Genomic DNA, 14,862 nt, shown 5'->3' with positions numbered 1-14,862 from the left:
GTGTAGGTGGCTTGTGGAGTGAGAGGAAAGGACGTAGGCCTCTCTGCAAAACTCTCTTGCATGACAACTTATGGGATCAAAAATAAGAATGGCAATAGTGGGGAACTAGACATCACGTGCTGCTCCCTGATGGGCTGCCCCAAGAAGGACATAACCCCAAATGTGCTATTCCTGCCAGAAATGCATACCCTGAATTTAATCACGCAGAAGCAGCAGACAAACTCAAATCGAGGGATATTCTGCAAAACAACTGGTCTGCAGTCTTAAAAAGAAATGTAGGTGTTTTGGATGTCAAAAAAAAAAAAAAACAAAAACAAGGAGGGCAAAGATTGTAGGCTAAAGAGACTTGACAAATCCATAAAATGCTTTGATTCTTGATTGGCTCCTTGATCAAAACAAATCTTTAAAAAAAAAAAAAACTATTGGAACAACTGAGGAAAATGAACTAAGAATGGTATATTAACTAATGGGATTTATTAATGCAAAGTTTTTTGAGGGTCATCATTGTATTGTCGTTATATGGAAAGCTGTTCTTGTTCCCAGGAGGTGCCTGGTTTAGAGGTAAAATGCCATATGTCTCCAACACACACAAACATGTACACTGAGAGAAACGAAACAAAAGTGGTGAATCCAGGTGAAGGGTACATGCATGTTCATTGTGCTATTCTTCCAACTTTTCTGTTGGCTTGATAATTTGTAAAATAAAAAGTTGGGAGAAAAGCCATTGTAGTGCTATCAACCGGAGTCTCTGACATCTACTAGAAAATATCTGCCTATGCAGGTCGGGAGGAGAAGCCAAATTCAGAGATCCAAGGGGAGTCCCACACACCCTCTACCTAATTACAGTTCAAACCCCGTGGGGCTTTCTGTGTTTTGTACAGCATAGGGTGAGCACATACCAGGTGCTCAGCACCTACCCCATCCCTGGCACTGTAAAGGCACTGAGATATCAAGATGTGACCTCTGCTCTTTCAGTGCACACAGTTCAAGGGAGAGTCTTCACTCACTTCTTCATGCTAATGCAGAGTATGTTGTCCATAGATCAGTCCAAAGACTCACAACTAAACCTCAGGATTTCCAGGGGAAGATGGAAACAGAGATTAGTAACAGCAGCAGCCTCCATGAACTGGGTGCTTCCAGGAGTCAAACACGACACTAAGCCTTGTCTTTGTCTGCCCATCACCATGTGTCCTTTTCATGACAGCTGACCATGCAGGAAGGGATTTATTTTTACAAGATAGAAACTCTGGCTCAGAGAGGTCAGATCACTTGCCTAAAAGTCACCCAGCTAGAGGGTGGCAGATCTGAAGAAGAAAGTAGCATGATCTCAGCCGTGAAGAGGTTTAACAAGTTGGCTTGATGGAGAAGGACATGCCAGGAGCAGCTTGAGGGAAGGTGTGGTGTAAAGAAGGTGAGGGCAGGGTTCCTCAGCTTCAGCGCCAGTGATATTTGGGGCCTGATCAATCTCTGTTGTGGGGGCTGTCCTGTGCATTAGCAGCACCCCTGGCCTCTACCCACTGGATGTGAGTGGTCAGGAGTACGACCACTACCTTCATTGTGACAACGGAAAAGGTATTCAGATATTGCCAAATGTCTCCTGGGAGATAAGACTGCCCCAATTGAGAATCACTGGGGTACGGCATCTACACTCTGCCCTAAGCTGAAGGGAATCTCTTGGCACAGCCTTGTTCCTGGCTGGAGGACTGTGTCTCTGCCCCTGAGGGTGAGCAGGTGGACAGGGCCTGGCATAAGCTCCGCATTATCTCTGTAGGACCTCTCACAGGGCAGGGCCTCAGGTGCTGGCTGCAGCTCCTCCACCACCACTGTCTCACTTCCATTTCTGCCCTGGCTGCTGTGATGGTTAATTTTTGGGTCAACTTGACTGAGCATGGGGTGCCCAGACATTTGGTCAAACACTATTCTTTCTGGGTATGTCTATGAGGGTGTTTGTGGATGAGATCATCATTTGAGTAAAGCAGATTGCCCTCAAATGTGGGTGGGCCTCATCCAATCAGTTGAGGGTCTGAATGGAATGAAGAGGTTGGCCCTCACTCTGAAGAAGAAGGGAACTACTTCTGCCAACTGCCTTCCAGCTGCGGTATCAGTGCTCTCCCTGCTTTCAGACTTGAACTAAAACATTGGCTCTTCCTTGGTCTCTAGTCAGCTGACATTCAGACTAGAACTGCACCATCAGCTCTCCTGGGTCTCCAGCTTGCTGACTGCAGATCTCAGGACTTGGCAGCCTCCATAATCATTTGAGCCAATCCCTTATAAGAACTCTCTCTCCTCTCTCTCTCTGCCCCCCGCCCCATCCACACACACACACACACAGTTGACCCTTGAACAACATAGTTTTGAACTGCGTGTACTCACTTATACACGAATTTTTCTCAATAAAAAGTGTACTGGCAGGCGCAGTGTCTCACACCTATAATCCCAACACTTTGGGAAGCTGAGACAGGTGGATCACGAGGTCAGGAGTTTGAAACCAGCCTGGCCAACATGGCAAAACCCTGTCTCTACTAAAAATACAAAAATTAGTGGGGTGCAGTGGTGGGCGCCTGTAATCCTAGCTACTCAGGAGGCTGAGGTAGGAGAATTGCTTGAACCCAGGAGGCAGAGGTTGCAGTGAGCCAAGATCACGCCATTGAACTCCAGCCTGGGTGATAGAGTGAGACTCTGTCTCAAAAAAACAAAACAAAACAACAACAAAAAAGTGCATTGAGTGTGCCTGCTTCTCCTGCTTCCCCTTCCACCTCCCCTACCTCTTTCTTCTCTGCCATTTCTGAGACAGCAAGACCAATTCCTCCTCTTTCTCCTCCTCAGCATACTCAACATGAAGATGAGAATGAAGCCCTTTATGATGACCCACTTCCACCTAATGAATACTAAATATATTTCCTCTTTCTTATGATTTTCTTAATATTTTCTTTTCTCTTGCTTACTTTATTGTAAGAATACAATATATCATACATATGAAATATGAAATATGTGTTAATTGACTATTCATGTTATTGAAGGCTTCTAATCCACAGTAGCCTATTAGTAGTTAAGTTTTTGGGGATCAAAAGTTATATGTGAATTTTTGATTGCCTGAGAAGTTGGTGCCCGTAATCCCTGTGTTGTTTAAGGTCAAATGTTTATGTATATATAAATGTTATATATATACACACAATATGATATATATAAATGTTATATATGTACACAATATGATATATATAAATGTTAATTTTTTATGGGGACACTCGAAACACAGTGTGTATATATATACATATTTTTTATTTATGCAAAATAAAATCTCACATATCTAGTTCATGCACCATGGTCAGACTGGGATTGGGTTAAAGGCCTTATTTGGAAAGGTAAATGAGATGGGAAAAGAAGACTGGCTTGAGGTTTGACTGCAGAGGCATATTTTATATATATAGTATGTTTTGAGTGTCTCCACAAAAACTTATGCTGAAATTTAATTGCCACTGATGGAATTGGGAGGTGAGGCCTTAAAATGTGATTGGGTCATGAATCCCTCATGAATGGATTAATGCTGTTAACACAGGAGTGAGTTAGTTCTAGGAAGTGCATTAGTTCTCATGAGAGCAGTTCATCATAAAGGTGAGCTCACATTGCCCTTGCAGTCTCTTCTGTATGCACTTCTTTGCCCTCTCCCCTTCTGCCATGAAAGCCTTCACCAAATGGTCAAGCACATTCTGGTGCCATACCCTTGAACTTACCACCGCCATCCCCCACCCAGCCACTCTATGGGTTTGACCACCTACTCTTTGCTCACTCCACTGTTCAACTCACTGCATCATCAATGCATTTATTACAAACCTATCACAAGCTAGGTCTTATGCTAGGTGCTCCTCTCAACAGGTTCTTGAGCTGGCAGGGGGAGAGAGAGACATTCAAACACCAAAGATTAATATACCATGACAGGTATGAAGACAGAAGCCTATAAGGGTCCCCTAACAGTGCCATGGAGGTAGGGCATGGTCGGCTCCACCTGCAGAGGTGTCTAAAGGGAGGCTTGCAAGCTGCATCTTGAAGGACGAGCAGAAAATTGTACATGAGGACAAGTAGGAAGGAAATTCCAGGAAGAAGGATCAGCATGTGCAAAGGCACAGAGGTTGTCCACAGAATGTAAAGAGAAAATATTAAAACCTATAATTATACTAATTTTTGGCCTCATACTTTAGTATTTTCTGTTTTATAGCCATTTTAAAATGTGCATAACATATTAACATAGTGATTAATGTGTATACTTTTTTAAAATATGCACATTTTGGGGTATACACTCCCCACAGTTTTTACTAATGCATGATCAAAAATGTTGCCAAGGCTGGTTTGGGACATGCTATGTTCGAAAGGCTTGTGGATGTCTAAGAGGTAACGTCTACGCTTGGGGCTAGATATGGGTCTGGGGGTTGGGGAGACAGCCTTGAGCGTTGGGGGTGAGGAAGGGAGAGGGGCTGAGATGGCCGTGAGTACACAGAAACAGGGCAGGGTGGAGGATGGAGAAAGTGGTTTGAAGCCTGGCTGCACTTTGAATCACCTGGGGAGCTTTTGAACTATTCACTCTTGGCTCTTCTGATTTAATTGGCCTGGGGAGAAGTCCAGGCATCATCATCTTTCAAATTTTCTAAGTGATTCCAATTGCAACCGGAGTTGAGGACCACTGCTTTAGACTAGTCTTCAACATTTCCTGTTGTACATCCCCTAAATAAATTTTGGAAAACTGCATACTCTGTTCCACAATTTTAAGTTGACATCTAAATTTCATATCATAATTTTAACAGCTGCAAAAAAACATAATTTCCCTCATGTTGTGTATAGTTTCTCCAGAACCTCAGAGTTGCATATTTCGTTTGTTTAATTTATGGAAAATATCTACCATATAAGCTAATTGGCAAAGCCAGAATTCATTGCCAACCCAGTCAGCCCAATTAGACTTACTATCCATCAAAAGAAAATCTGAAGTCATTTTCAGACTCAAATAAATGTAATACACAGCCTCAAGACAAAGCCTGCCCATAATATTTCAATTCTAAATTCTAATTCTAAGCAAAATAGACAACACACAGAGTCTTGCCACCTAGAATTTGTCCCGTAAATGGAACAAAGTGCTGTTCCCCTCAATTTCTTTTTTTTTTTTTTTTTTTTTTTTTTGAGACGGAGTCTCGCTCTGTTGCCCAGGCTGGAGTGCAGTGGCCGGATCTCAGCTCACTGCAAGCTCCGCCTCCCGGGTTTATGCCATTCTCCCACCTCAACCTCCTGAGTAGCTGGGACTACAGGCGCCCGCCACCTCGCCTGGGTTGTTTTTTTTGCTTTTTTTAGTAGAGACGGGGTTTCACCGTGTTCGCCAGGATGGTCTCGATCTCCTGACCTCGTGATCCGCCCATCTCGGCCTCCCAAAGTGCTGGGATTATAGGCTTGAGCCACCGTGCCCGGCCCCCTCAATTTCTATAGCAGATGATTTCTGTGCTTTGAAGGGGTCTCTGTCTCAGGGGGTGTGCATTCTCCAATCACCACTTTTTTTGGGTTTCCAGTAGTGTGCACATGTCTAGTTCATGTACCACGGTCAGACTGGGATTGGGTTAAAGGCCTTGTTTGGAAAGGTAAATGAGATGGGAAAAGAAGACTGGCTTGAGGTTTGACTGCAGAGGCAAATAGATCCACATCAGAAAAGAGGACATAGAGAAGTTGAGGATCTGGAAATCTATACCTTTAAAACTGTCTGTGACGGATCCATGCATATATGGTCACTTGATTTACAACAAAGGAGCTGATACAATTCTATAGAGAGAAGAGTGGTCTTTTCTACGCCTATTCATAAGGAGAAAAAAGGGGGAAAAAAAACTCTGACCCCTTCCTCACACCATACACATTAATTCAAGATAAATCATAGACTTCAATGTGAAAAGTAAACCAATAAAGCTCCTAGAAGCAAACAGAGTAGGGTGGGGGGCAGTCTCCATGACCAAGCAAAGATCTTTTAAGCTGGACGTAAAAGGCACTTACTATAAATTTTAAAAATTTGTAAGTTAGACTTCATTAAAACAAAACCCTCTTTTAATCAAAAGATTAAAAAGAGGACAAGAGACAAGAGATTTTTCCCAATGCATATATCTGACAAAGGACTCATATCCTGAATATATAAAGGTTTCCTACAAATCAATAAGAAAAACGCAACCAAACCAACAAACACTGGGGGCAAAAGACTTGAATAAGCATTTTACAAATGAGGGTGCCCAAAGGGTCAGTAAGCACCTGAAAAGGCACTCAATACCATTAGTTGTCAGGGAAATGCAAAATAAAATCTCAGTGAGATTCTATGATACTCTCATTAGAATGGCTTAAAATGATAAAGACTGACAATGCCAAGAGTTGTTGAGGAGGTTTAAGCTCTCATACATTACTGGTGGGAAAATAAACTGGTAAAAGCCAACATACCCCTATCCTAATTCCCAGCAATTCCACTCCCATTCATTTATCCAAGACATGGCAGGTGCTGTAGTTAACCCAGTGTGCAGGACATAAGGAGGTGTGTTGTTGTAGAGAATTGAGAACAGTAATAAAAATGGCTAAGTCAGTTTGCTTTTTATTATCTATTACTGCATAACAAATCACTTCAAAATGCAGTGGCTTTAAACAGCAATAATCTTTTTTTAAAAAATCGGTCATAATTTTTGTGGATTTGGAAATGTCATGGCTGGGCAGCTCTTGTTTGAGATCTCTCATGTAGTTGCAATCAGATGTCATCTGAGGGCTTGATTGGGGCTGGGGGTCCACTTCTAGGGTAGGTCACTCACATGGCTGGAAAGTGAATGCTGGCTATTGTACAGGGGCTCAGTACCTTTCCCTAGGGTCCTGTTTATGGAGTTGCTTGAGTGTCCTCATGGTCTGGTAGCTGGCTTTCCCTGGAAGGAGCCATTCAGGAGAGCAAGGTGGAAACTACAATGCCTTCACCTCGGAAGTCATCTGCTGAGACTTCTACTGTAATCCAGTGATCAAGGCCAGCCCTAATTCAACATGAAAGGGGGCCAAGGAGTGTGTGAATGCCAGAAGCAAGGATCCCAGGGATACATCTTGGAGGCTGGCTACAACAGATGGTGTCTTAATAAGCCCTGTATCCTTGGTCACTTGCATAGCCACCATGGGGTGGCTTTGCAGCACTTGCTGGATGAGTACAGAGTAGAATAGAAGGACGGGGCTTGTCCACATGGCTCTCTCCTGGGAAGCAGCACTGTGGCAGGGTGTGCTCCCAAGGAAGAGAGGACCCACAGACTACTGCTGGCCCCCCTTTTCTGGAGTGTGGTTTGTAGGGGGTGAGGGAGTTGGGGCACAGGCTGCTTTCTACCTCTAAGAACAGAGCAAAGGCCCTGAGATGGGTCTCTGATTGTCCTGCCTCTGGACCTTGAACAGTCAGTTAAAGACCAGTGATACGCCCCATGGTGGCTCCCAGTCACTTCCTCTCTAGACTGAATTGATTTCAGCATGAGGGAATACACCAGAACATGCCCTGGGCACACGCAGGTGAAGCTGCTTGCAAGGGATGAATCAGAAGTTAAAGGTGCAGGGAGAGGGCAAAAGTCACATGGGTGTGCATGTCCCAACTTATTTCTCTAACTCCCTACAGAAACTTAAAGTGGGTAGACCATTGGACCTAGAGGGCACTGAGCATGTACTCAAAGGGCTTTGACAGATGATCATAGAGTGGAGTAGGAAGATAGGGCTTGCCCATGTGGCCTCTCCATTGAAGGCTACCATTCACGATGACAGAATACAGGAAGAAGATAAAGGCCTGTGTAGCCACGCTGACCCCAAAGTCCTTCACGTCCCCCAACCTCAGTCCCTACTGGCTCTGGTGGGAGCTGCCCAGGCAGCAGTTCCGGATTCTGTTCCAACCTGGCAAGACTCCCGCCTCTGACCTTGTTCCAACTCTTCTAAACCAACTTCCCCAATGAATGCTTCCTTCTGATGATTGTGTCCAGCATTTACCTCCAAACCATCTTTCTCTCTCCTTTGTTGAATAGGACATATGTTTTTTTGTTTTGTTTTTTTTGTTTTTTGTTTTGTTTTGTTTGTGTTTGTGTTTTTTTGTTTTTTTGTTTTTTTGAGAGAGAGTCTCACTCTATCGCCTAGGCTGGAGTGCTGTGGTGTAATCTCGGCTCACTCCAACCTCTGCCTCCCGGGTTCAAGAGATTCTCTTGTCTCAGCCTCATGAGTGGCTGGGATTACAGGCATGTGCCAGCACACCCAGCTAATTTTTGTATTTTTAGTAAAGATGGGTTTTTGCCATGTTGGCCAGGCTGGTCTTGAACTCCTGGCCTCAGATAATCTGCCCACCTCAACGTCCTAAAGTGCTGTGATTACTGGCGTGAACCACCGCACCCGGTGACTAGAATGTGTTAAAACATTTTAAAATTACACAACAATGGATGTTTATTTGTTCTTCTTTCTTTGAATGATCTTAGTGAGCCTCCTCACCCTTGCTGCAATACTCCTATCCTGGTGTCCAGCTCCCATGTCTAACTTCAAGGTTGACTCATCCTAAAACTGACCTCTCCAAGGTCTACCTTCTTACGAGATACTTTTTAAAACTGTTACTAGGAGAAAATTGGAGAGGGTAATGGATTTACCCACAGAGACAATCAGTGTTCCATATGAACTAATAATTTCTGGATTGGTCTTTCATTCAATCATGGCCCTGAAATGGCAAATCGATCTGAATGCCCAGGGTGGTCCACGGTCAAGGTGAGAGTAATGAGAAAGATCCCCAAATACATTCCTGCTTAAAGCAGACCTCACATCTTTGCTTAAAGCCCAAGGGCTTAACAATGAAGGAGGGACAGCTTTCTAGATGAACAGCTGTTCTTCTACAGAACAGGGAGACCAGTTTTTCTTCATTTTTTAAAACCTTGGTGATAAAGCAAAAGACACTGGATTGAATGCAGCAGGAAGGATCTGGATTCAAAATAACAACGAATCACTAAGCTGATGGTGAGAACTATAAAACCTGGGCATGACCTGGCAGAGCAGTTGTGCAAGCCTCTCCAGGAAGTCCTGAGCATGGAAACAGACCCTGACTCAGCAGAATTTATGGGGTGAGCATCAGCCAAGCCCTGCTGCATCGTAGGACCAGGTGGGCTGGGCTGCCAGGGAGGCAGTGGTGTGAGATGGCTAGGGAGCCCACCCCAGCCAACGAATGACTTAAAGCCATTTCCTGGGCAGAACTGGTCCTATGGAACACCAGGGCCAGTCAGGAACCTGAAGCAGCAACGAACTTGCCCATGAAGATTGGGCTCTTGTCCACTGTCTTTCCTGACCAACTCCTTCTCATCCTTCAGGATTTGATGCAGATGTCACTTCCTCCAGGAGGCCCTCCCTCAGGGCACGGAGCACACAGAGGCAGACTCTAAGACTCACCTGCTTCCCTCTCTAGTTGCAGGTCCCTTGAGGGGGACTGTGGGTGATTCATCATTGTGTCCCTTGTGACCTCCAGGTGCTTGGGAGATGTGGAGAAAATGAGGGAAGGGAAGTGGAAGCAAGGGAAGGAAAGTTGAAGCAAAGGAAGAAAAGAGAAAGGGAGGAGGAAGAGAGGAAAGATAGAGAAAGGAAAACTCTTGTGCCCAGAGATTGTACAGATGTCTAAAGAGTCTCATCCCTGCTGGATGGACAGTGGCTTTATCAGCAGCAACACTACCTCAGCCTCCCTGACAGCTGGGACTCTGGCTGCCTACACATTTTTTGCTCCATGCAGGCCCAGCTCAGGGAGAGGTACTCAGGCCCAGGCTGGTGGTGCTGAGTACCAGGGCTTGGAGTTAAGGGAGTTTGCTGTGGGCACAGGTTGGCAAGTGAAGACGGACAGCTCTGGGGGCCACAACAGAGCTGGGCAACAGACTTTATGAAACCTGTATTAGATCTAGTTCTTGTTCATTTCTAATTGCTTATGTTATAATTCCAGAGCTGTGTTCTTAGAAGGAAACATACTTTTATTTAAATGTTTTTCATGAGATGACAGTAGCATTATTGCCTTTCCTGATTATGAAGAAACCCTGTTGGCTGGGCATGGTGGCTCACGCCTGTAATCCCAGCCCTTTGGGAGGCCGAGGAGGGCAGATCACCTGAGGTCAGGAGTTCAAGACCAACCTAGTCAACATGGTGAGACCTCGTCTTTACTAAATACACAAAACTTAACTGGGCGTGGTGGCAGGCGCCTGTAATCCCAGCTACTCAGGAGGCTGAGGCCAGAGAATCACTTGAACGTGGGAGGCAGAGGTTGCAGTGAGCTGAGATTGCAATACTGCACTCTAGCCTGCGCAGCAGAGAGAGAATCCATCTCAAAAAAATAAAAAATAAAAAATAAATAAATAAACCCTGTTACAACAAATACAAAGAATACAAAAATGATTTGAAATCCTAGAGATAATCATTGTCAATATTTTGTTGTATATTGTTTTGGAATATTTATATACTTATATTTATGTATTCTTATATTTGCATATTAATATATTTAAATATATAAAATATTTTTTAAAAACAAAAGGTAGAATCACATTTTACATAGTGTTTTATAAACTGATTTTTTCCCCACTCAGTAATGCCTTATGAAATTTTCTTACCAGTAAATAAAATTTCACATCATTATAGTGGCTGCAAGTATTTTACCTAATGAAGGTAACAATTTATTTAACCTCTTTGGCCATTTATGATTTCCCCCCAGCTTTTCACTCTTAGAAACTACTTTTGGAAAAAGTTAACCCCAGCAACATCATTAAAAACAAAAACAACTATACCACAAAAGTCAGGTGAAAAAATCAGATGTGATTTTGAACAACAATTTTAGGGATAACTTCCTTGTAAATAATCGACTGTATTGTTAATTAAGTCAAATATTGTGGGAGAAACAGAACGGGGCATATCTGAGACTGAAATAATTGATAGTGAGGTATGGAAAAGGAAAGTTTTCATTTTGAAAGGAACACTGAGCTTTCATTGTTTTGCAAAAATATACTTGCCTAAATATAGTTGCTTTGAACAATCTGTTGCCTGTAATCATTACCTCTACCAATCCCTTGTAGTACTGTGTCCTTTCAGGGTACAAGTGTTGGTCTGTCTATAAACACTAGAGATTTCTCCCTCTTCCAGGCACTTTGCTAGCCTCCAAGGATGGAGCAGTGAATAAAACCCACCCACACCTTACCCTCCTGGCAGTTAGCCTTAGAGGAGAGGCACACGGGCTTCCTGTCTGGTGAATGAGATGATATTGCTAAGGATATCGGGATACTGGAATCTCCTGCCTCTTCCTGGCATTTGCTTCGAGATAATCCGCCCCTCCCAGAACTTAGAGAATACTAAGTGCACAGGACATACCTGCCACCAGATCATTCAGGTACACGGTCTTTTCACTACCATTCCTGAGATCAGGCAAATTTCAGATCTGTTTTCATGAAGCTAGAAGAGGGCTTAAAGGTCACCTTGTCCAAATGACCTGGCCTGTTGAGGCTTGAATCTTCTCTCTGTAAACCTGAAAGAATTAAAAGGATCAGAATCCAGTTTAAAGTTTATTCAAGTGAAAAGGTGAAATGATCATCCAGGAGACAAAGACTCCAGAGAAATGGGATCTGTGCTCCAAAGTTAAGAGTTAAGTTCTTACTTACACAGGTAGAAAACAAAGAAATTTAATGGGATTACAGCATTTTCTATATGAGAGTGGTATAAGAGTTACAACAAATTAATCGGTTATAGTCTGTTTGCTTTTCTCTACAGTTTGTTTTCCTTACTTTACAGCTGATTTTCATTTCCTCACTCACTTTAAAAGAGTGTATTTAACATTCCATCTTAAGGCAATGCGACAGCCATAAAGTCTTTATGTGAGAAAGGTAAGAGGGAAGTTAATCTATAATGAAGATTAACAATAAAAGGGAAGGGTCAACATTAAAAAATCAAATAAATTTCTATATATTAGTAATAAACAATTGGAATTTGAAAATAAAATTGAAGCATTATTTACAGTAGTACCAGAAAACATGAAATACTTAGGTATAAATCTAACAAAATATGTGCAAGGTCTGTCTGCTGAAGACTATAAAGCACTAATAAAAAAAAAAAATCAAAGAGGCCAGGCACAGTGGCTCACACCTATAATCCCAGCACTTTGGAAGTCCAAGGCGTGTGGATCACCTGAGGTCAGGAGTTCAAGACCAGCCTGGCCAACATGGTGAAACCCCGTCTTTACTAAAAATACAAAAAATTAGCCAGGACCGTAGTGGCTGGTGCCTGTAATCCCAGCTTCTTGGGAGGCTGAGGCAGGAGAATTGCTTGAACCAGGGAGGCAGAGGTTGCAGTGAGCCGAGACGGCGCCACTACACTCCAGCCTGGGCAACAGGAGCGAAACTCCATCTTAAAACAAAACAAAACAAAACAAACAAAAAACAAAGAAAACCTTAAAAAAAAGAAGAGGCATACCATGTTCACGGATTGGAAAATTAAATATTGCTAAGATATAAATTCTTCCCACACTTAGATTCAATGCAAATCTTTTTTTTTTTTTTTTTTTTTTGAGACGGAGTTTCTCTCTGTCGCCCAGGCTGGAGTGCAGTGGCTGGATCTCAGCTCACTGCAAGCTCCGCCTCCCGGGTATACACCATTCTCCTGCCTCAGCCTCCAGAGTAGCTGGGACTACAGGCGCCCGCCACCTCTCCCGGCTAGTTTTTGTATTTTTTTTTAGTAGAGACGGGGTTTCACCGCGTTAGCCAGGGTGGTCTCAATCTCCTGACCTCGTGACCGGCCGGCTCGGCCTCCCAAAGTGCTGGGATTACAGGCTTGAGCCACCGCACCCGGCCTAGATTCAATGCAATTCGAATAAAAATTCCAGCAGAATTTTTTTTTTTTTTTTTTGTAAAAGTGGACAAGCTGCCAGGTGTGGTGGCTCACACCTGTAATCCCAGTACTTTGAGAGGCCGAGGTGGGTGGATCACAAGGTCAGAGATTGAGACCATCCTGGCCAGCATGGTGAAACTCCGTCTCTACTAAAAATGAATACAAAAATTAGCTGGGCATGGTGTCATGTGCCTGTAATCCCAGCTACTCAGGAGACTGAAGCGGGAGAATCGCTTGAACCTGGCAGGTAGAGGTTGCAGTGAGCTGAGATCACATCACTGCACTCCAGCCTGCTGACAGAGATTCTGTCTCAAAAAACAAACAACAACAACAACAAAAGTGGACAAACTGATTGTAAAGTTTGTATGAAAAGGCAATGGGGCTGGGCACAGTGGCTCACATCTGTAATCCCAGTACTTCAGGAGGCCAAGGTGTGTGGATCACCTGAAGCCAGGAGTTTGAGCCCAGCCTGGCCAACATGGCAAAACCCCATCTCTACTAAAAGTACAAAAAATTAGCCAGGTGTGGTGGCAGACATCTGTAATCTCAGCTACTCGGGAGGCTGAAGCAAGAGAATTGCTTGAACCCAGGAGGTGGAGGCTGCAGTGAGCCAAGATTGCGCCATTGCACTCCAGCCTGGGCAGCAAGAGTGAAACTCCATCTCAAAAAAAAAGGCAATGGAACTAGAATAGTCAGAATAATTTCAATCAAGAACTATAAAGTTAGAGAATTTATACTAATTTCATGACTTACTCCAAAGCTATAATAATCAAGACAGTTGGTACTGGTGAGAGGATGGTACACATCAAGCCCGTCCAACTTGCAGCCCATGGGCCACATGCAGCCATGATGGCTTTGAATGTGGCCCAACAAGAATTCATAAACTTTCTTAAAACATTACGAGTTTTTTTTTTTTTTCTTTTTGCAATTTTTAAAAGCTCATCAGCTATCATTAGTGTTAGTGTATTTTATGTGTGGCCCAAGACATCGCTTCTTCTTCCCATATGGCCCAGGGAAGTCAACAGATTGGACTCTCCTGGTATATATCAATAGAACAAAATAGAGTCCAGAAATAGACTCGCACATATATGGTTAATTGAATTTTGACTAAGCTGCAAAGGCATTTCATTGATGAAAGAATAAACTTTTATTTTCATTTTTCTGAGACAAGGTCTATCTCTCCAATGTCCAGGCTACAGTGGAGTGGCCTGATCACAGTTCACTGCAGCCTTGACTTCTGGGGCTCAGGTGATCCTCCCACCTCAGCCTCCCAAGTAGCTGGGACTACAGGTGTGCACCACCATGCTCAGCTAAATTTTTTAGTATTTTTTGTAGAGATGGGATTTCTCCATGTTGCTCAGTCTGGTCTCGAACTCCTGGGCTCAAGCAATCTGCCTGCCTCAGCCTCCCAAAGTGCTGGGATTACAGGTGTGGGCCACTGCGCCCAGCCAAGAATAAACTTTTCAACAAATGGTACTAGAACAAATGGACATCCATATGAAAAACAAAGCAAACCTCAATCTATACCTCACATTACTTACATTTAACTTAATGTGCACCATAGGCCTAAATGTAAAATAGAAAACAACAGGACTTCTCAAAGAAAAGATTTCTTAGACATGACACCAAAAGCATAATCCATAAATTTTGGGGGATAAATTGTACTTCAACAAAATTAAGAAGTTCTGATTTTTTAAAGACTCTGCTAAGAGAATTAAAAGATAAATAACGGTCTAGAAGAAAATATTTTCAATTTGCATATCTGATAAGTGACTTGTATTTAAAATATAGAAAGAACTCTCAAAACTCAATAATACAGCTCCTCAAAAAATTAAAAATAGAATTACCATATAACCCAACAATTCTACTCTTGGGTCTATAGCCAAAAGAATTAAAAGAAGGGTCTTGAAGAGATATTTATGCATCTATGTCTATAGCAGCATTATTCACAATAGCCATGGAAGCAACCCAGATGTTCAT

At 43.1% G+C, this 14,862-nt stretch overlaps 1 long non-coding RNA gene across 2 annotated transcripts in view; it reads right to left on the bottom strand.

The window, feature by feature from the left end:
* Window positions 1–457: 457 nt before the first annotated feature.
* Window positions 458–14,862, bottom strand: part of LOC105516208 — a 21,041-nt gene continuing 6,636 nt past the window's right edge. The window contains exons 2-4 of one of the 2 annotated variants that reach the window (XR_001002449.1): window positions 11,492–11,527; window positions 3,832–3,882; window positions 458–1,384 (exon numbers count right to left, since the gene is read on the bottom strand). This is a non-coding gene — a long non-coding RNA (uncharacterized LOC105516208). Of the gene's footprint in view, window positions 2,297–2,765; window positions 2,772–3,831; window positions 3,883–11,491; window positions 11,528–14,862 lie in introns of both variants that reach the window. The other variant, XR_001002448.1, reaches the window with a different exon arrangement.

This window comes from Colobus angolensis, unplaced genomic scaffold, assembly GCF_000951035.1.
Source record: "Colobus angolensis palliatus isolate OR3802 unplaced genomic scaffold, Cang.pa_1.0 Scaffold278, whole genome shotgun sequence".
Classification (NCBI taxonomy): Eukaryota; Metazoa; Chordata; class Mammalia; order Primates; family Cercopithecidae; genus Colobus; species Colobus angolensis.
The sequence above is the reverse complement of the archived record's forward strand: the minus strand, read 5'-3'. Positions and strand labels throughout refer to the sequence as shown.